The following is a 21,507-nucleotide window of genomic DNA, read 5'->3' as shown; positions in this document are numbered from 1 at the left end:
CAGGCCTGCAAAGAAACTTCGTTTCACAGACCTTTGTAAGAGACGTTCCCGGTAGGCTGTTAGAGCACTGTGCAGAGCGAGTTGTTTCTTAGCTTCCCAGAGAGCTGGAAGCAAGATGCTTTGGGGCCCGTTAATTGTATCCCCTGCTACTTTGCTGTAGTTGTTGATTATTTCTAATAGTTTTTCTGTGGATTCTTTGGGGTTTTCTATGTATAAGATCATGTCGTCTGCAAACAACGCGAGTTTTACTTCTTCGTTACCTATTTGGATTCCTTTTATTTTTTTTTCCTGCCGAATTGCTCTGGCCAGCACCTCCAGTACTATGTTGAATAGGAGTGGTGAAAGTGGACACCCTTGTCTTGTTCCTATCCTCAGAGGGATGGCTTTCAGCTTTTGTCCATTGAGTATGATGTTGGCTGTGGGTCTATCATATATGGCCTTTATTATGTTGAGGTACTTTCCTTCTATACCCATTTTACTGAGGGTTTTTATCATAAATGGGTGTTGGATCTTGTCGAATGCTTTCTCTGCGTCTATTGAGATGATCATGTGGTTTTTGTTTTTCATTTTGTTGATGTAGTGTATCACGTTGATTGACTTGCGGGTGTTGAACCATCCCTGTGTCCCTGGTATAAATCCCACTTGATCATGGTGTATAATCTTTTTGATGTATTGCTGTAATCGGTTTGCCAAAATTTTGTTGAGGATTTTTGCATCTATGTTCATCAGTGATATCGGCCTGTAGTTCTCCTTCTTTGTGTTGTCCTTGTCAGGTTGGGGGATCAGAGTGATGTTGGCTTCATAGAATGTGTTAAGGAGTTCTCCATCTTTCTCAATTTTCTGGAACAGTTTGAGGAGAATAGGTACAAAGAACTCACACTGCTTAACAACAAAAAAACAAACAACCCGATCAAAAAATGGGCAGAGGACATGAACAGACATTTCTCAAAAGAAGATATGAATATGGCCAATAGACACATGAAAAGATGTTCATCATCGCTAATCATCAGGGAAATGCAAATCAAAACTACACTAAGATATCACCTTACCCCCGTTAGATTGGCAAAATCATCCAAAACCAAGAACGACGAATGTTGGAGAGGTTGTGGAGAAAGAGGAACCCTCATACACTGTTGGTGGGAATGCAAACTGGTACAGCCACTATGGAAAACAGTATGGAGATTTCTCAAAAAGTTAAAAATAGAAATACCCTATGACCCAGCCATCCCATTACTGGGTATCTATCCTAAGAACCTGATATCAGATATCTCAAGAGTCCGTTGCACCCCTATGTTCATCGCAGCATTATTTACAATAGCCAAGACGTGCAACCAGCCTACATGCCCAGAAACTGATGATTGGATAAAGAAGATGTGGTATATATACACAATGGAATACTACTCAGCCATAAAAAAAGACGACTTTGGCCCCTTCACAACAATGTGGATGGACCTCGAGGGCATTATGTTAAGCGAAATAAGTCAGTCAGAGAAAGACGAACTCTATATGACTCCACTCATAGGTGGAATCTAGTATATTGAGAAGGAGATCTGATCGGTGGTTACCAGGGAAAAGGGGGGGTGGGGGAGGGCACGGAGTGGGAAGTGGTGTTCCCACAACATGACTAACAAAAATGTACAACTGAAATTTCACAAGCTTGTAATCCATCATAACATTAATAAAAAAAAATATAAAAAGATGCTTTGGGGCGCATCTGCCCCTATGGAAAGAACGCAGCACTTTGTGCCTTGCAGCTCTAGGGCAATATAGCACACCCATAGCAGAAGTTCTACTTCAGCCAGATCAGGCCCGCAAAGAAACTGCGTTTCACAGGCCTTTGTAAGAGATGTTCCCTGTAGGCTGTTAGAGCACTGTGCAGAGCGAGTTGTTTCTTAGCTTCCCAACGAGCTGGAAGCAAGATGCTTTGGGGCCCTTCTCACCCTTTGGAAAGAAGGCAGCACTTTGTGCCTTGCAGCTCTAGGGCAATGTAGCACACCCAGAGCCGAAGTTCTAGTTCAGCTAGATCAGACCTGCAAAGAAACTTCGTTTCACAGGCCTTTGTAAGAGATGTTCCCGGTAGGCTGTAAGAGCACTGTGCAGAGCGACTAGTTTCTTACCTTCCCAGAGAGCTGGAAGCAAGATGCTTTGGGGCACAGCTGCCCCTATGGAAAGAACGCAGCACTTTGTGCCTTGCAGCTCTAGGGCAATGTAGCACACCCAGAGCAGAAGTTCTACTTCAGCCAGATCAGGCCCGCAAAGAAACTGCGTTTCACAGGCCTTTGTAAGAGATGTTCCCGGTAGGCTGTTAGAGCACTGTGCAGAGCGAGTTGTTTCTTAGCTTCCCAAAGAGCTGGAAGCAAGATGCTTTGGGGCCCTTCTCACCCTTTGGCAAGAAGGCAGCACTTTGTGCCTTGCAGCTCTAAGGCAATGTAGCACACCCAGAGCAGAAGTTCTACTTCAGCCAAATCAGGACTGCAAAGAAACTGCGTTTCACAGGCCTTTGTAAGAGATGTTCCCGGTAGGCTGTTAGAGCACTGTGCAGAGCGAGTTGTTTCTCAGCTTCCAAAAGAGTTGGAAGCAAGATGCTTTGGGGCTCATCTGCCTCTTTGAAATGAAGGCAGCACTTTGTGCCTTGCAGCTCTAGGGCAATGTAGCACACCCAGAGCAGAAGTTGTACTTCAGCCAGATCAGGCCTGCAAAGAAACTGCATTTCACAGGCCTTTGTAAGAGACGTTCCCGGTAGGCTGTTAGAGCACTGTGCAGAGCGAGTTGTTTCTTAGCTTCCCAGAGAGCTGGAAGCAAGATGCTTTGGGGCCCGTTAATTGTATCCCCTGCTACTTTGCTGTAGTTGTTGATTATTTCTAATAGTTTTTCTGTGGATTCTTTGGGGTTTTCTATGTATAAGATCATGTCGTCTGCAAACAACGCGAGTTTTACTTCTTCGTTACCTATTTGGATTCCTTTTATTTTTTTTTCCTGCCGAATTGCTCTGGCCAGCACCTCCAGTACTATGTTGAATAGGAGTGGTGAAAGTGGACACCCTTGTCTTGTTCCTGTCCTCAGAGGGATGGCTTTCAGCTTTTGTCCATTGAGTATGATGTTGGCTGTGGGTCTATCATATATGGCCTTTATTATGTTGAGGTACTTTCCTTCTATACCCATTTTACTGAGGGTTTTTATCATAAATGGGTGTTGGATCTTGTCGAATGCTTTCTCTGCGTCTATTGAGATGATCATGTGGTTTTTGTTTTTCATTTTGTTGATGTAGTGTATCACGTTGATTGACTTGCGGGTGTTGAACCATCCCTGTGTCCCTGGTATAAATCCCACTTGATCATGGTGTATAATCTTTTTGATGTATTGCTGTAATCGGTTTGCCAAAATTTTGTTGAGGATTTTTGCATCTATGTTCATCAGTGATATCGGCCTGTAGTTCTCCTTCTTTGTGTTGTCCTTGTCAGGTTGGGGGATCAGAGTGATGTTGGCTTCATAGAATGTGTTAGGGAGTTCTCCATCTTTCTCAATTTTCTGGAACAGTTTGAGGAGAATAGGTACAAAGAACTCACACTGCTTAACAACAAAAAAACAAACAACCCGATCAAAAAATGGGCAGAGGACATGAACAGACATTTCTCAAAAGAAGATATGAATATGGCCAATAGACACATGAAAAGATGTTCATCATCGCTAATCATCAGGGAAATGCAAATCAAAACTACCCTAAGATATCACCTTACCCCCGTTAGATTGGCAAAAACATCCAAAACCAAGAACGACGAATGTTGGAGAGGTTGTGGAGAAAGAGGAACCCTCATACACTGTTGGTGGGAATGCAAACTGGTACAGCCACTATGGAAAACAGTATGGAGACTTCTCAAAAAGTTAAAAATAGAAATACCCTATGACCCAGCCATCCCATTACTGGGTATCTATCCTAAGAACCTGATATCAGATATCTCAAGAGTCCGTTGCACCCCTATGTTCATCGCAGCATTATTTACAATAGCCAAGACGTGGATCCAGCCTACATGCCCAGAAACTGATGAGTGGATAAAGAAGATGTGGTATATATACACAATGGAATACTACTCAGCCATAAAAAAAGACGACATTGGCCCCTTCACAACAATGTGGATGGACCTCGAGGGCATTATGTTAAGCGAAATAAGTCAGTCAGAGAAAGACGAACTCTATATGACTCCACTCATAGGTGGAAATTAGTATATTGAGAAGGAGATCTGATCGGTGGTTACCAGGGAAAAGGGGGGGTGGGGGGAGGGCACGGAGTGGGAAGTGGTGTTCCCACAACATGACTAACAAAAATGTACAACTGAAATTTCACAAGCTTGTAATCCATCATAACATTAATAAACAAAAAAAAAAAAAGATGCTTTGGGGCCCATCTGCCCCTATGGAAAGAACGCAGCACTTTGTGCCTTGCAGCTCTAGGGCAATGTAGCACACCCAGAGCAGAAGTTCTACTTCAGCCAGATCAGGCCTGCAAAGAAACTGCGTTTCACAGGCCTTTGTAAGAGATGTTCCCGGTAGGCTGTTAGAGCACTGTGCAGAGCGAGTTGTTTCTTAGCTTCCCAAAGAGCTGGAAGCAAGATGCTTTGGGGCCCTTCTCACCCTTTGGAAAGAAGGCAGCACTTTGTGCCTTGCAGCTCTAGGGCAATGTAGCACACCCAGAGCCGAAGTTCTACTTCAGCTAGATCAGACCTGCAAAGAAACTTCGTTTCACAGGCCTTTGTAAGAGATGTTCCCGGTAGGCTGTAAGAGCACTGTGCAGAGCGACTAGTTTCTTACCTTCCCAGAGAGACGGAAGCAAGATGCTTTGGGGCACAGCTGCCCCTATGGAAAGAACGCAGCACTTTGTGCCTTGCAGCTCTAGGGCAATGCAGCACACCCCGAGCAGAAGTTCTACTTCAGCCAGATCAGGCCTGCAAAGAAACTTCGTTTCACAGGCCTTTGTAAGAGATGTTCCCGGTAGGCTGTAAGAGCACTGTGCAGAGCGACTTGTTTCTTAGCTTCCCATAGAGCTGGAAGCAAGATGCTTTGGGGGCCTTCTCACCCTTTGGAAAGAAGGCAGCACTTTGTGCCTTGCAGCTCTAGGGCAATGTAGCACACCCAGAGCAGAAGTTCTACTTCAGCCAGATCAGGCCCGCAAAGAAACTGCGTTTCACAGGCCTTTGTAAGAGATGTTCTCGGTAGGCTGTTAGAGCACTGTGCAGAGCGAGTTGTTTCTTAGCTTCCCAAAGAGCTGGAAGCAAGATGCTTTGGGGCCCTTCTCACCCTTTGGCAAGAAGGCAGCACTTTGTGCCTTGCAGCTCTAAGGCAATGTAGCACATCCAGAGCAGAAGTTCTACTTCAGCCAGATCAGGCATGCAAAGAAACTGCGTTTCACAGGCCTTTGTAAGAGATGTTCCCGGTAGGCTGTTAGAGCACTGTGCAGAGCGAGTTGTTTCTCAGCTTCCAAAAGAGTTGGAAGCAAGATGCTTTGGGGCTCATCTGCCCCTTTGAAATGAAGGCAGCACTTTGTGCCTTGCAGCTCTAGGGCAATGTAGCACACCCAGAGCAGAAGTTGTACTTCAGCCAGATCAGGCCTGCAAAGAAACTGCATTTCACAGGCCTTTGTAAGAGATGTTCCCGGTAGGCTGTTAGAGCACTGTGCAGAGCGAGTTGTTTCTTAGCTTCCCAGAGAGCTGGAAGCAAGATGCTTTGGGGCCCGTTAATTGTATCCCCTGCTACTTTGCTGTAGTTGTTGATTATTTCTAATAGTTTTTCTGTGGATTCTTTGGGGTTTTCTATGTATAAGATCATGTCGTCTGCAAACAACGCGAGTTTTTCTTCTTCGTTAACTATTTGGATTCCTTTTATTTTTTTTTCCTGCCGAATTGCTCTGGCCAGCACTTCCAGTACTATGTTGAATAGGAGTGGTGAAAGTGGACACCCTTGTCTTGTTCCTGTCCTCAGAGGGATGGCTTTCAGCTTTTGTCCATTGAGTATGATGTTGGCTGTGGGTCTATCATATATGGCCTTTATTATGTTGAGGTACTTTCCTTCTATACCCATTTTACTGAGGGTTTTTATCATAAATGGGTGTTGGATCTTGTCGAATGCTTTCTCTGCGTCTATTGAGATGATCATGTGGTTTTTGTTTTTCATTTTGTTGATGTAGTGTATCACGTTGATTGACTTGCGGGTGTTGAACCATCCCTGTGTCCCTGGTATAAATCCCACTTGATCATGGTGTATAATCTTTTTGATGTATTGCTGTAATCGGTTTGCCAAAATTTTGTTGAGGATTTTTGCATCTATGTTCATCAGTGATATCGGCCTGTAGTTCTCCTTCTTTGTGTTGTCCTTGTCAGGTTGGGGGATCAGAGTGATGTTGGCTTCATAGAATGTGTTAGGGAGTTCTCCATCTTTCTCAATTTTCTGGAACAGTTTGAGGAGAATAGGTACAAAGAACTCACACTGCTTAACAACAAAAAAACAAACAACCCGATCAAAAAATGGGCAGAGGACATGAACAGACATTTCTCCAAAGAAGATAGGAATATGGCCAATAGACACATGAAAAGATGTTCATCATCGCTAATCATCAGGGAAATGCAAATCAAAACTACCCTAAGATATCACCTTACCAACGTTAGATTGGCAAAAACATCCAAAACCAAGAACGACGAATGTTGGAGAGGTTGTGGAGAAAGAGGAACCCTCATACACTGTTGGTGGGAATGCAAACTGGTACAGCCACTATGGAAAACAGTATGGAGACTTCTCAAAAAGTTAAAAATAGAAATACCCTATGACCCAGCCATCCCATTACTGGGTATCTATCCTAAGAACCTGATATCTGATATCTCAAGAGTCCGTTGCACCCCTATGTTCATCGCAGCATTATTTACAATAGCCAAGACGTGGATCCAGCCTACATGCCCAGAAACTGATGAGTGGATAAAGAAGATGTGGTATATATACACAATGGAATACTACTCAGCCATAAAAAAAGACGACATTGGCCCCTTCACAACAATGTGGATGGACCTCGAGGGCATTATGTTAAGCGAAATAAGTCAGTCAGAAAAAGACGAACTCTATATGACTCCACTCATAGGTGGAAATTAGTATATTGAGAAGGAGATCTGATCGGTGGTTACCAGGGAAAAGGGGGGGTGGGGGGAGGGCACGGAGTGGGAAGTGGTGTTCCCACAACATGACTAACAAAAATGTACAACTGAAATTTCACAAGCTTGTAATCCATCATAACATTAATAAACAAAAAAAAAAAAAGATGCTTTGGGGCCCATCTGCCCCTATGGAAAGAACGCAGCACTTTGTGCCTTGCAGCTCTAGGGCAATGTAGCACACCCAGAGCAGAAGTTCTACTTCAGCCAGATCAGGCCTGCAAAGAAACTGCGTTTCACAGGCCTTTGTAAGAGATGTTCCCGGTAGGCTGTTAGAGCACTGTGCAGAGCGAGTTGTTTCTTAGCTTCCCAAAGAGCTGGAAGCAAGATGCTTTGGGCCCCTTCTCACCCTTTGGAAAGAAGGCAGCACTTTGTGCCTTGCAGCTCTAAGGCAATGTAGCACACCCAGAGCAGAAGTTCTACTTCAGCCAGATCAGGCCTGCAAAGAAACTGCGTTTCACAGGCCATTGTAAGAGATGTTCCCTGTAGGCTGTTAGAGCACTGTGCAGAGCGAGTTGTTTCTTAGCTTCCCAACGAGCTGGAAGCAAGATGCTTTGGGCCCCTTCTCACCCTTTGGAAAGAAGGCAGCACTTTGTGCCTTGCAGCTCTAGGGCAATGTAGCACACCCAGAGCCGAAGTTCTACTTCAGCTAGATCAGACCTGCAAAGAAACTTCGTTTCACAGGCCTTTGTAAGAGATGTTCCCGGTAGGCTGTAAGAGCACTGTGCAGAGCGACTAGTTTCTTACCTTCCCAGAGAGCCGGAAGCAAGATGCTTTGGGGCACAGCTGCCCCTTTGGAAAGAACGCAGCACTTTGTGCCTTGCAGCTCTAGGGCAATGCAGCACACCCCGAGCAGAAGTTCTACTTCAGCCAGATCAGGCCTGCAAAGAAACTGCGTTTCACAGGCCTTTGTAAGAGATGTTCCCGGTAGGCTGTTAGAGCACTGTGCAGAGCGAGTTGTTTCTTAGATTCCCAAAGAGCCGGAAGCAAGATGCTTTGGGGCCCTTCTCACCCTTTGGAAAGAAGGCAGCACTTTGTGCCTTGCAGCTCTAGGGCAATGTAGCACACCCAAAGCAGAAGTTCTACTTCAGCCACATCAGACCTGCAAAGAAACTGCGTTTCACAGGCCTTTGTAAGAGATGTTCCCTGTAGGCTGTTAGAGAACTGTGCAGAGCGAGTTGTTTCTTAGCTTCCCAAGGAGCTGGAAGCAAGATGTTTTAGGGGCCATCTGCCCTTAAGGAAAGAAGGCAGCACTTTGTGCCTTGCAGCTCTAGGGCAATGTAGCACACCCAGAGCAGTTGTTCTACTTCTGCCAGGTCAGGCCTGCAAAGAAACTTCGTTTCACAGGCCTTTGTAAGAGATGTTCCCGGTAGGCTGTTAGAGCACTATGCAGAGCGACTTGTTTCTTAGCTTCCCAAAGAGCTGGATGCAAGATGCTTTGGGGCCCTTCTCACCCTTTGGAAAGAAGGCAGCACTTTGTGCCTTGCAGCTCTAGGGCAATGTAGCACATCCAGAGCCGAAGTTCTACTTCAGCTAGATCAGACCTGCAAAGAAACTTCGTTTCACAGGACTTTGTAAGAGATGTTCCCGCTGGGCTGTAAGAGCACTGTGCAGAGCGACTAGTTTCTTAGCTTCCCAGAGAGCTGGAAGCAAGATGCTTTGGGGCCCATCTGCCCCTATGGAAAGAACGCAGCACTTTGTGCCTTGCAGCTCTAGGGCAATGCAGCACACCCCGAGCAGAAGTTCTACTTCAGCCAGATCAGGCCTGCAAAGAAACTGCGTTTCACAGGCCTTTGTAAGAGATGTTCCCGGTAGGCTGTTAGAGCACTGTGCAGAGCGAGTTGTTTCTTAGCTTCCCAGAGAGCTGGAAGCAAGATGCTTTGGGGCCCGTTAATTTTATACCCTGCTACTTTGCTGTAGTTGTTGGTTATTTCTAATAGTTTTTCTGTGGATTCTTTGGGGTTTTCTATGTATAAGATCATGTCGTCTGCAAACAACGCGAGTTTTACTTCTTCGTTACCTATTTGGATTCCTTTTATTTTTTTTTCCTGCCGAATTGCTCTGGCCAGCACCTCCAGTACTATGTTGAATAGGAGTGGTGAAAGTGGGCACCCTTGTCTTGTTCCTGTCCTCAGAGGGATGGCTTTCAGCTTTTGTCCATTGAGTATGATGTTGGCTGTGGGTCTATCATATATGGCCTTTATTATGTTGAGGTACTTTCCTTCTATACCCATTTTACTGAGGGTTTTTATCATAAATGGGTGTTGGATCTTGTCGAATGCTTTCTCTGCGTCTATTGAGATGATCCTGTGGTTTTTGTTTTTCATTTTGTTGATGTAGTGTATCACGTTGATTGACTTGCGGGTGTTGAACCATCCCTGTGTCCCTGGTATAAATCCCACTTGATCATGGTGTATAATCTTTTTGATGTATTGCTGTAATCGGTTTGCCAAAATTTTGTTGAGGATTTTTGCATCTATGTTCATCAGTGATATCGTCCTGTAGTTCTCCTTCTTTGTGTTGTCCTTGTCAGGTTTGGGGATCAGAGTGATGTAGGCTTCATAGAATGTGTTAGGGAGTTCTCCATCTTTCTCAATTTTCTGGAACAGTTTGAGGAGAATAGGTACAAAGAACTCACACTGCTTAACAACAAAAAAACAAACAACCCGATCAAAAAATGGGCAGAGGACATGAACAGACATTTCTCCAAAGAAGATATGAATATGGCCAATAGACACATGAAAAGATGTTCATCATCGCTAATCATCAGGGAAATGCAAATCAAAACTACACTAAGATATCACCTTACCCCCGTTAGATTGGCAAAAACATCCAAAACCAAGAACGACAAATGTTGGAGAGGTTGTGGAGAAAGAGGAACCCTCATACACTGTTGGTGGGAATGCAAACTGGTACAGCCACTATGGAAAACAGTATGGAGATTTCTCAAAAAGTTAAAAATAGAAATACCCTATGACCCAGCCATCCCATTACTGGGTATCTATCCTAAGAACCTGATATCAGATATCTCAAGAGTCCGTTGCACCCCTATGTTCATCGCAGCATTATTTACAATAGCCAAGACGTGGAACCAGCCTACATGCCCAGAAACTGATGATTGGATAAAGAAGATGTGGTATATATACACAATGGAATACTACTCAGCCATAAAAAAAGACGACATTGGCCCCTTCACAACAATGTGGATGGACCTCGAGGGCATTATGTTAAGCGAAATAAGTCAGTCAGAGAAAGACGAACTCTATATGACTCCACTCATAGGTGGAAATTAGTATATTGAGAAGGAGATCTGATCAGTGGTTACCAGGGAAAAGGGGGGGTGGGGGGAGGGCACGGAGGGGGAAGTGTTGTTCCCACACCATGACTAACAAAAATGTACAACTGAAATTTAACAAGCTTGTAATCCATCATAACATTAATAAACAAAAAAAAAAAAAAAGATGCTTTGGGGCCCATCTACCCCTATTGAAAGAATGCAGCACTTTGTGCCTTGCAGCTCTAGCGCAATGTAGCACACCCAGAGCAGAAGTTCAACTTCAGCCAGATCAGGCCCGCAAAGAAACTGCGTTTCACAGGCCTTTGTAAGAGATGTTCCCGGTAGGCTGTTAGAGCACTGTGCAGAGCGAGTTGTTTCTTAGCTTCCCAACGAGCTGCAAGCAAGATGCTTTAGGGGCCATCTGCCCTTAAGGAAAGAAGGCAGCCTTTCTGCCTTGCAGCTCTAGGGCAATGTAGCACACCCCGAGCAGTTGTTCTACTTCTGCCAGGTCAGGCCTGCAAAGAAACTTCGTTTCACAGGCCTTTGTAAGAGATGTTCCCGGTAGGCTGTAAGAGCACTGTGCAGAGCGACTTGTTTCTTAGCTTCCCATAGAGCTGGAAGCAAGATGCTTTGGGGGCCTTCTCACCCTTTGGAAAGAAGGCAGCACTTTGTGCCTTGCAGCTCTAGGGCAATGTAGCACACCCAGAGCAGAAGTTCTACTTCAGCTAGATCAGACCTGCAAAGCAACTGCGTTTCACAGGCCTTTGTAAGAGATGTTCCCTGTAGGCTGTTAGAGCACTGTGCAGAGCGAGTTGTTTCTTCGCTTCCCAAAGAGCTGGAAGCAAGATGCTTTGGGGCCATTCTCACCCTTTGGAAAGAAGGCAGCACTTTGTGCCTTGCAGCTCTAGGGCAATGTAGCACACCCAGAGCCGAAGTTCTACTTCAGCTAGATCAGACCTGCAAAGAAACTTCGTTTCACAGGCCTTTGTAAGAGATGTTCCCGGTAGGCTGTAAGAGCACTGGGCAGAGCGACTAGTTTCTTACCTTCCCAGAGAGCCGGAAGCAAGATGCTTTGGGGCACAGCTGCCCCTATGGAAAGAACGCAGCTCTTTGTGCCTTGCAGCTCTAGGGCAATGCAGCACACCCCGAGCAGAAGTTCTACTTCAGCCAGATCAGGCCTGCAAAGAAACTTCGTTTCACAGGCCTTTGTAAGAGATGTTCCCGGTAGGCTGTAAGAGCACTGTGCAGAGCGACTTGTTTCTTAGCTTCCCATAGAGCTGGAAGCAAGATGCTTTGGGGGCCTTCTCACCCTTTGGAAAGAAGGCAGCACTTTGTGCCTTGCAGCTCTAGGGCAATGTAGCACACCCAGAGCAGAAGTTCTACTTCAGCTAGATCAGACCTGCAAAGCAACTGCGTTTCACAGGCCTTTGTAAGAGATGTTCCCTGTAGGCTGTTAGAGCATTGTGCAGAGCGAGTTGTTTCTTAGCTTCCCAAAGAGCTGGAAGCAAGATGCTTTGGGGCCCTTCTCACCCTTTGGAAAGAAGGCAGCACTTTGTGCCTTGCAGCACTAGGGCAATGTAGCACACCCAGAGCAGTTGTTCTACTTCTGCCAGGTCAGGCCTGCAAAGAAACTTCTTTTCACAGACCTTTGTAAGAGATGTTCCCTGTAGGCTGTTAGAGAACTGTGCAGAGCTAGTTGTTTCTTAGCTTCCCAAGGAGCTGGAAGCAAGATGCTTTGGGGCCCTTCTCACCCTTTGGAAAGAAGGCAGCACTTTGTGCCTTGCAGCTCTAGGGCAATGTAGCACACCCAGAGCCGAAGTTCTACTTCAGCTAGATCAGACCTGCAAAGCAACTACGTTTCACAGGCCTTTTTAAGAGATCTTCCCGGTAGGCTTTTAGAGCACTGTGCAGAGCGAGTTGTTTCTTAGCTTCCCAGAGAGCTGGAAGCAAGATGCTTTGGGTCCGTTAATTTTATACCCCGCTACTTTGCTGTAGTTGTTGATTATTTCTAATAGTTTTTCTTGGATTCTTTGGGGTTTTCTATGTATAAGATCATGTCGTCTGCAAACAACGCGAGTTTTACTTCTTCGTTACCTATTTGGATTCCTTTTATTTTTTTTTCCTGCCGAATTGCTCTGGCCAGCACCTCCAGTACTATGTTGAATAGGAGTGGTGAAAGTGGACACCCTTGTCTTGTTCCTGTCCTCAGAGGGATGGCTTTCAGCTTTTGTCCATTGAGTATGATGTTGGCTGTGGGTCTATCATATATGGCCTTTATTATGTTGAGGTACTTTCCTTCTATACCCATTTTACTGAGGGTTTTTATCATAAATGGGTGTTGGATCTTGTCGAATGCTTTCTCTGCGTCTATTGAGATGATCATGTGGTTTTTGTTTTTCATTTTGTTGATGTAGTGTATCACGTTGATTGACTTGCGGGTGTTGAACCATCCCTGTGTCCCTGGTATAAATCCCACTTGATCATGGTGTATAATCTTTTTGATGTATTGCTGTAATCGGTTTGCCAAAATTTTGTTGAGGATTTTTGCATCTATGTTCATCAGTGATATCGGCCTGTAGTTCTCCTTCTTTGTGTTGTCCTTGTCAGGTTGGGGGATCAGAGTGATGTTGGCTTCATAGAATGTGTTAGGGAGTTCTCCATCTTTCTCAATTTTCTGGAACAGTTTGAGGAGAATAGGTACAAAGAACTCACACTGCTTAACAACAAAAAAACAAACAACCCGATCAAAAAATGGGCAGAGGACATGAACAGACATTTCTCCAGGGAAGATATGAATATGGCCAATAGACACATGAAAAAATGTTCATCATCGCTAATCATCAGGGAAATGCAAATCAAAACTACCCTAAGATATCACCTTACCCCCGTTAGATTGGCAAAAACATCCAAAACCAAGAACGACGAATGTTGGAGAGGTTGTGGAGAAAGAGGAACCCTCATACACTGTTGGTGGGAATGCAAACTGGTACAGCCACTATGGAAAACAGTATGGAGACTTCTCAAAAAGTTAAAAATAGAAATACCCTATGACCCAGCCATCCCATTACTGGGTATCTATCCTAAGAACCTGATATCAGATATCTCAAGAGTCCGTTGCACCCCTATGTTCATCGCAGCATTATTTACAATAGCCAAGACGTGGAACCAGCCTACATGCCCAGAAACTGATGATTGGATAAAGAAGATGTGGTATATATACACAATGGAATACTACTCAGCCATAAAAAAAGACGACATTGGCCCCTTCACAACAATGTGGATGGACCTCGAGGGCATTATGTTAAGCGAAATAAGTCAGTCAGAGAAAGACGAACTCTATATGACTCCACTCATAGGTGGAAATTAGTATATTGAGAAGGAGATCTGATCGGTGGTTACCAGGGAAAAGGGGGGGTGGGGGGAGGGCACGGAGTGGGAAGTGGTGTTCCAACAACATCACTAACAAAAATGTACAACTGAAATTTCACAAGCTTGTAATCCATCATAACATTAATAAACAAAAAAAAAAAAAGATGCTTTGGGGCCCATCTGCCCCTATGGAAAGAACGCAGCACTTTGTGCCTTGCAGCTCTAGGGCAATGTAGCACACCCAGAGCAGAAGTTCTACTTCAGCCAGATCAGGCCCGCAAAGAAACTGCGTTTCACAGGCCTTTGTAAGAGATGTTCTCGGTAGGCTGTTAGAGCACTGTGCAGAGCGAGTTGTTTCTTAGCTTCCCAAAGAGCTGGAAGCAAGATGCTTTGGGGCCCTTCTCACCCTTTGGCAAGAAGGCAGCACTTTGTGCCTTGCAGCTCTAAGGCAATGTAGCACATCCAGAGCAGAAGTTCTACTTCAGCCAGATCAGGCATGCAAAGAAACTGCGTTTCACAGGCCTTTGTAAGAGATGTTCCCGGTAGGCTGTTAGAGCACTGTGCAGAGCGAGTTGTTTCTCAGCTTCCAAAAGAGTTGGAAGCAAGATGCTTTGGGGCTCATCTGCCCCTTTGAAATGAAGGCAGCACTTTGTGCCTTGCAGCTCTAGGGCAATGTAGCACACCCAGAGCAGAAGTTGTACTTCAGCCAGATCAGGCCTGCAAAGAAACTGCATTTCACAGGCCTTTGTAAGAGATGTTCCCGGTAGGCTGTTAGAGCACTGTGCAGAGCGAGTTGTTTCTTAGCTTCCCAGAGAGCTGGAAGCAAGATGCTTTGGGGCCCGTTAATTGTATCCCCTGCTACTTTGCTGTAGTTGTTGATTATTTCTAATAGTTTTTCTGTGGATTCTTTGGGGTTTTCTATGTATAAGATCATGTCGTCTGCAAACAACGCGAGTTTTTCTTCTTCGTTAACTATTTGGATTCCTTTTATTTTTTTTTCCTGCCGAATTGCTCTGGCCAGCACTTCCAGTACTATGTTGAATAGGAGTGGTGAAAGTGGACACCCTTGTCTTGTTCCTGTCCTCAGAGGGATGGCTTTCAGCTTTTGTCCATTGAGTATGATGTTGGCTGTGGGTCTATCATATATGGCCTTTATTATGTTGAGGTACTTTCCTTCTATACCCATTTTACTGAGGGTTTTTATCATAAATGGGTGTTGGATCTTGTCGAATGCTTTCTCTGCGTCTATTGAGATGATCATGTGGTTTTTGTTTTTCATTTTGTTGATGTAGTGTATCACGTTGATTGACTTGCGGGTGTTGAACCATCCCTGTGTCCCTGGTATAAATCCCACTTGATCATGGTGTATAATCTTTTTGATGTATTGCTGTAATCGGTTTGCCAAAATTTTGTTGAGGATTTTTGCATCTATGTTCATCAGTGATATCGGCCTGTAGTTCTCCTTCTTTGTGTTGTCCTTGTCAGGTTGGGGGATCACAGTGATGTTGGCTTCATAGAATGTGTTAGGGAGTTCTCCATCTTTCTCAATTTTCTGGAACAGTTTGAGGAGAATAGGTACAAAGAACTCACACTGCTTAACAACAAAAAAACAAACAACCCGATCCAAAAATGGGCAGAGGAGATGAACAGACATTTCTCAAAAGAAGATATGAATATGGCCAATAGACACATGAAAAGATGTTCATCATCGCTAATCATCAGGGAAATGCAAATCAAAACTACACTAAGATATCACCTTACCCCCGTTAGATTGGCAAAATCATCCAAAACCAAGAACGACGAATGTTGGAGAGGTTGTGGAGAAAGAGGAACCCTCATACACTGTTGGTGGGAATGCAAACTGGTACAGCCACTATGGAAAACAGTATGGAGATTTCTCAAAAAGTTAAAAATAGAAATACCCTATGACCCAGCCATCCCATTACTGGGTATCTATCCTAAGAACCTGATATCAGATATCTCAAGAGTCCGTTGCACCCCTATGTTCATCGCAGCATTATTTACAATAGCCAAGACGTGCAACCAGCCTACATGCCCAGAAACTGATGATTGGATAAAGAAGATGTGGTATATATACACAATGGAATACTACTCAGCCATAAAAAAAGACGACTTTGGCCCCTTCACAACAATGTGGATGGACCTCGAGGGCATTATGTTAAGCGAAATAAGTCAGTCAGAGAAAGACGAACTCTATATGACTCCACTCATAGGTGGAATCTAGTATATTGAGAAGGAGATCTGATCGGTGGTTACCAGGGAAAAGGGGGGGTGGGGGGAGGGCACGGAGTGGGAAGTGGTGTTCCCACAACATGACTAACAAAAATGTACAACTGAAATTTCACAAGCTTGTAATCCATCATAACATTAATAAAAAAAAATATAAAAAGATGCTTTGGGGCCCATCTGCCCCTATGGAAAGAACGCAGCACTTTGTGCCTTGCAGCTCTAGGGCAATATAGCACACCCATAGCAGAAGTTCTACTTCAGCCAGATCAGGCCCGCAAAGAAACTGCGTTTCACAGGCCTTTGTAAGAGATGTTCCCTGTAGGCTGTTAGAGCACTGTGCAGAGCGAGTTGTTTCTTAGCTTCCCAACGAGCTGGAAGCAAGATGCTTTGGGGCCCTTCTCACCCTTTGGAAAGAAGGCAGCACTTTGTGCCTTGCAGCTCTAGGGCAATGTAGCACACCCAGAGCCGAAGTTCTAGTTCAGCTAGATCAGACCTGCAAAGAAACTTCGTTTCACAGGCCTTTGTAAGAGATGTTCCCGGTAGGCTGTAAGAGCACTGTGCAGAGCGACTAGTTTCTTACCTTCCCAGAGAGCCGGAAGCAAGATGCTTTGGGGCACAGCTGCCCCTATGGAAAGAACGCAGCACTTTGTGCCTTGCAGCTCTAGGGCAATGTAGCACACCCAGAGCAGAAGTTCTACTTCAGCCAGATCAGGCCCGCAAAGAAATTGCGTTTCACAGGCCTTTGTAAGAGATGTTCCCGGTAGGCTGTTAGAGCACTGTGCAGAGCGAGTTGTTTCTTAGCTTCCCAAAGAGCTGGAAGCAAGATGCTTTGGGGCCCTTCTCACCCTTTGGCAAGAAGGCAGCACTTTGTGCCTTGCAGCTCTAAGGCAATGTAGCACACCCAGAGCAGAAGTTCTACTTCAGCCAAATCAGGACTGCAAAGATACTGCGTTTCACAGGCCTTTGTAAGAGATGTTCCCGGTAGGCTGTTAGAGCACTGTGCAGAGCGAGTTGTTTCTCAGCTTCCAAAAGAGTTGGAAGCAAGATGCTTTGGGGCTCATCTGCCCCTTTGAAATGAAGGCAGCACTTTGTGCCTTGCAGCTCTAGGGCAATGTAGCACACCCAGAGCAGAAGTTGTACTTCAGCCAGATCAGGCCTGCAAAGAAACTGCATTTCACAGGCCTTTGTAAGAGACGTTCCCGGTAGGCTGTTAGAGCACTGTGCAGAGCGAGTTGTTTCTTAGCTTCCCAGAGAGCTGGAAGCAAGATGCTTTGGGGCCCGTTAATTGTATCCCCTGCTACTTTGATGTAGTTGTTGATTATTTCTAATAGTTTTTCTGTGGATTCTTTGGGGTTTTCTATGTATAAGATCATGTCGTCTGCAAACAACGCGAGTTTTACTTCTTCGTTACCTATTTGGATTCCTTTTATTTTTTTTTCCTGCCGAATTGCTCTGGCCAGCACCTCCAGTACTATGTTGAATAGGAGTGGTGAAAGTGGACACCCTTGTCTTGTTCCTGTCCTCAGAGGGATGGCTTTCAGCTTTTGTCCATTGAGTATGATGTTGGCTGTGGGTCTATCATATATGGCCTTTATTATGTTGAGGTACTTTCCTTCTATACCCATTTTACTGAGGGTTTTTATCATAAATGGGTGTTGGATCTTGTCGAATGCTTTCTCTGCGTCTATTGAGATGATCATGTGGTTTTTGTTTTTCATTTTGTTGATGTAGTGTATCACGTTGATTGACTTGCGGGTGTTGAACCATCCCTGTGTCCCTGGTATAAATCCCACTTGATCATGGTGTATAATCTTTTTGATGTATTGCTGTAATCGGTTTGCCAAAATTTTGTTGAGGATTTTTGCATCTATGTTCATCAGTGATATCGGCCTGTAGTTCTCCTTCTTTGTGTTGTCCTTGTCAGGTTTGGGGATCAGAGTGATGTTGGCTTCATAGAATGTGTTAGGGAGTTCTCCATCTTTCTCAATTTTCTGGAACAGTTTGAGGAGAATAGGTACAAAGAACTCACACTGCTTAACAACAAAAAAACAAACAACCCGATCAAAAAATGGGCAGAGGACATGAACAGACATTTCTCAAAAGAAGATATGAATATGGCCAATAGACACATGAAAAGATGTTCATCATCGCTAATCATCAGGGAAATGCAAATCAAAACTACACTAAGATATCACCTTACCCCCGTTAGATTGGCAAAAACATCCAAAACCAAGAACGACGAATGTTGGAGAGGTTGTGGAGAAAGAGGAACCCTCATACACTGTTGGTGGGAATGCAAACTGGTACAGCCACTATGGAAAACAGTATGGAGACTTCTCAAAAAGTTAAAAATAGAAATACCCTATGACCCAGCCATCCCATTACTGGGTATCTATCCTAAGAACCTGATATCAGATATCTCAAGAGTCCGTTGCACCCCTATGTTCATCGCAGCATTATTTACAATAGCCAAGACGTGCAACCAGCCTACATGCCCAGAAACTGATGAGTGGATAAAGAAGATGTGGTATATATACACAATGGAATACTACTCAGCCATAAAAAAAGACGACATTGGCCCCTTCACAACAATGTGGATGGACCTCGAGGGCATTATGTTAAGCGAAATAAGTCAGTCAGAGAAAGACGAACTCTATATGACTCCACTCATAGGTGGAAATTAGTATATTGAGAAGGAGATCTGATCGGTGGTTACCAGGGAAAAGGGGGGGTGGGGGGAGGGCACGGAGTGGGAAGTGGTGTTCCCACAACATGACTAACAAAAATGTACAACTGAAATTTCACAAGCTTGTAATCCATCATAACATTAATAAACAAAAAAAAAAAAAGATGCTTTGGGGCCCATCTGCCCCTATGGAAAGAACGCAGCACTTTGTGCCTTGCAGCTCTAGGGCAATGTAGCACACCCAGAGCAGAAGTTCTACTTCAGCCAGATCAGGCCTGCAAAGAAACTGCTTTTCACAGGCCTTTGTAAGAGATGTTCCCGGTAGGCTGTTAGAGCACTGTGCAGAGCGAGTTGTTTCTTAGCTTCCCAAAGAGCTGGAAGCAAGATGCTTTGGGGCCCTTCTCACCCTTTGGAAAGAAGGCAGCACTTTGTGCCTTGCAGCTCTAGGGCAATGTAGCACACCCAGAGCCGAAGTTCTACTTCAGCTAGATCAGACCTGCAAAGAAACTTCGTTTCACAGGCCTTTGTAAGAGATGTTCCCGGTAGGCTGTAAGAGCACTGTGCAGAGCGACTAGTTTCTTACCTTCCCAGAGAGACGGAAGCAAGATGCTTTGGGGCACAGCTGCCCCTATGGAAAGAACGCAGCACTTTGTGCCTTGCAGCTCTAGGGCAATGCAGCACACCCCGAGCAGAAGTTCTACTTCAGCCAGATCAGGCCTGCAAAGAAACTTCGTTTCACAGGCCTTTGTAAGAGATGTTCCCGGTAGGCTGTAAGAGCACTGTGCAGAGCGACTTGTTTCTTAGCTTCCCATAGAGCTGGAAGCAAGATGCTTTGGGGGCCTTCTCACCCTTTGGAAAGAAGGCAGCACTTTGTGCCTTGCAGCTCTAGGGCAATGTAGCACACCCAGAGCAGAAGTTCTACTTCAGCCAGATCAGGCCCGCAAAGAAACTGCGTTTCACAGGCCTTTGTAAGAGATGTTCTCGGTAGGCTGTTAGAGCACTGTGCAGAGCGAGTTGTTTCTTAGCTTCCCAAAGAGCTGGAAGCAAGATGCTTTGGGGCCCTTCTCACCCTTTGGCAAGAAGGCAGCACTTTGTGCCTTGCAGCTCTAAGGCAATGTAGCACATCCAGAGCAGAAGTTCTACTTCAGCCAGATCAGGCATGCAAAGAAACTGCGTTTCACAGGCCTTTGTAAGAGATGTTCCCGGTAGGCTGTTAGAGCACTGTGCAGAGCGAGTTGTTTCTCAGCTTCCAAAAGAGTTGGAAGCAAGATGCTTTGGGGCTCATCTGCCCCTTTGAAATGAAGGCAGCACTTTGTGCCTTGCAGCTCTAGGGCAATGTAGCACACCCAGAGCAGAAGTTGTACTTCAGCCAGATCAGGCCTGCAAAGAAACTGCATTTCACAGGCCTTTGTAAGAGATGTTCCCGGTAGGCTGTTAGAGCACTGTGCAGAGCGAGTTGTTTCTTAGCTTCCCAGAGAGCTGGAAGCAAGATGCTTTGGGGCCCGTTAATTGTATCCCCTGCTACTTTGCTGTAGTTGTTGATTATTTCTAATAGTTTTTCTGTGGATTCTTTGGGGTTTTCTATGTATAAGATCATGTCGTCTGCAAACAACGCGAGTTTTTCTTCTTCGTTAACTATTTGGATTCCTTTTATTTTTTTTTCCTGCCGAATTGCTCTGGCCAGCACTTCCAGTACTATGTTGAATAGGAGTGGTGAAAGTGGACACCCTTGTCTTGTTCCTGTCCTCAGAGGGATGGCTTTCAGCTTTTGTCCATTGAGTATGATGTTGGCTGTGGGTCTATCATATATGGCCTTTATTATGTTGAGGTACTTTCCTTCTATACCCATTTTACTGAGGGTTTTTATCATAAATGGGTGTTGGATCTTGTCGAATGCTTTCTCTGCGTCTATTGAGATGATCATGTGGTTTTTGTTTTTCATTTTGTTGATGTAGTGTATCACGTTGATTGACTTGCGGGTGTTGAACCATCCCTGTGTCCCTGGTATAAATCCCACTTGATCATGGTGTATAATCTTTTTGATGTATTGCTGTAATCGGTTTGCCAAAATTTTGTTGAGGATTTTTGCATCTATGTTCATCAGTGATATCGGCCTGTAGTTCTCCTTCTTTGTGTTGTCCTTGTCAGGTTGGGGGATCAGAGTGATGTTGGCTTCATAGAATGTGTTAGGGAGTTCTCCATCTTTCTCAATTTTCTGGAACAGTTTGAGGAGAATAGGTACAAAGAACTCACACTGCTTAACAACAAAAAAACAAACAACCCGATCCAAAAATGGGCAGAGGACATGAACAGACATTTCTCAAAAGAAGATATGAATATGGCCAATAGACACATGAAAAGATGTTCATCATCGCTAATCATCAGGGAAATGCAAATCAAAACTACACTAAGATATCACCTTACCCCCGTTAGATTGGCAAAATCATCCAAAACCAAGAACGACGAATGTTGGAGAGGTTGTGGAGAAAGAGGAACCCTCATACACTGTTGGTGGGAATGCAAACTGGTACAGCCACTATGGAAAACAGTATGGAGATTTCTCAAAAAGTTAAAAATAGAAATACCCTATGACCCAGCCATCCCATTACTGGGTATCTATCCTAAGAACCTGATATCAGATATCTCAAGAGTCCGTTGCACCCCTATGTTCATCGCAGCATTATTTACAATAGCCAAGACGTGCAACCAGCCTACATGCCCAGAAACTGATGATT

This window comes from Equus asinus, chromosome 1 (genome assembly GCF_041296235.1).
Source record: "Equus asinus isolate D_3611 breed Donkey chromosome 1, EquAss-T2T_v2, whole genome shotgun sequence".
Classification (NCBI taxonomy): domain Eukaryota; kingdom Metazoa; phylum Chordata; class Mammalia; order Perissodactyla; family Equidae; genus Equus; species Equus asinus.
Note: the sequence above shows the minus strand (reverse complement) of the source record.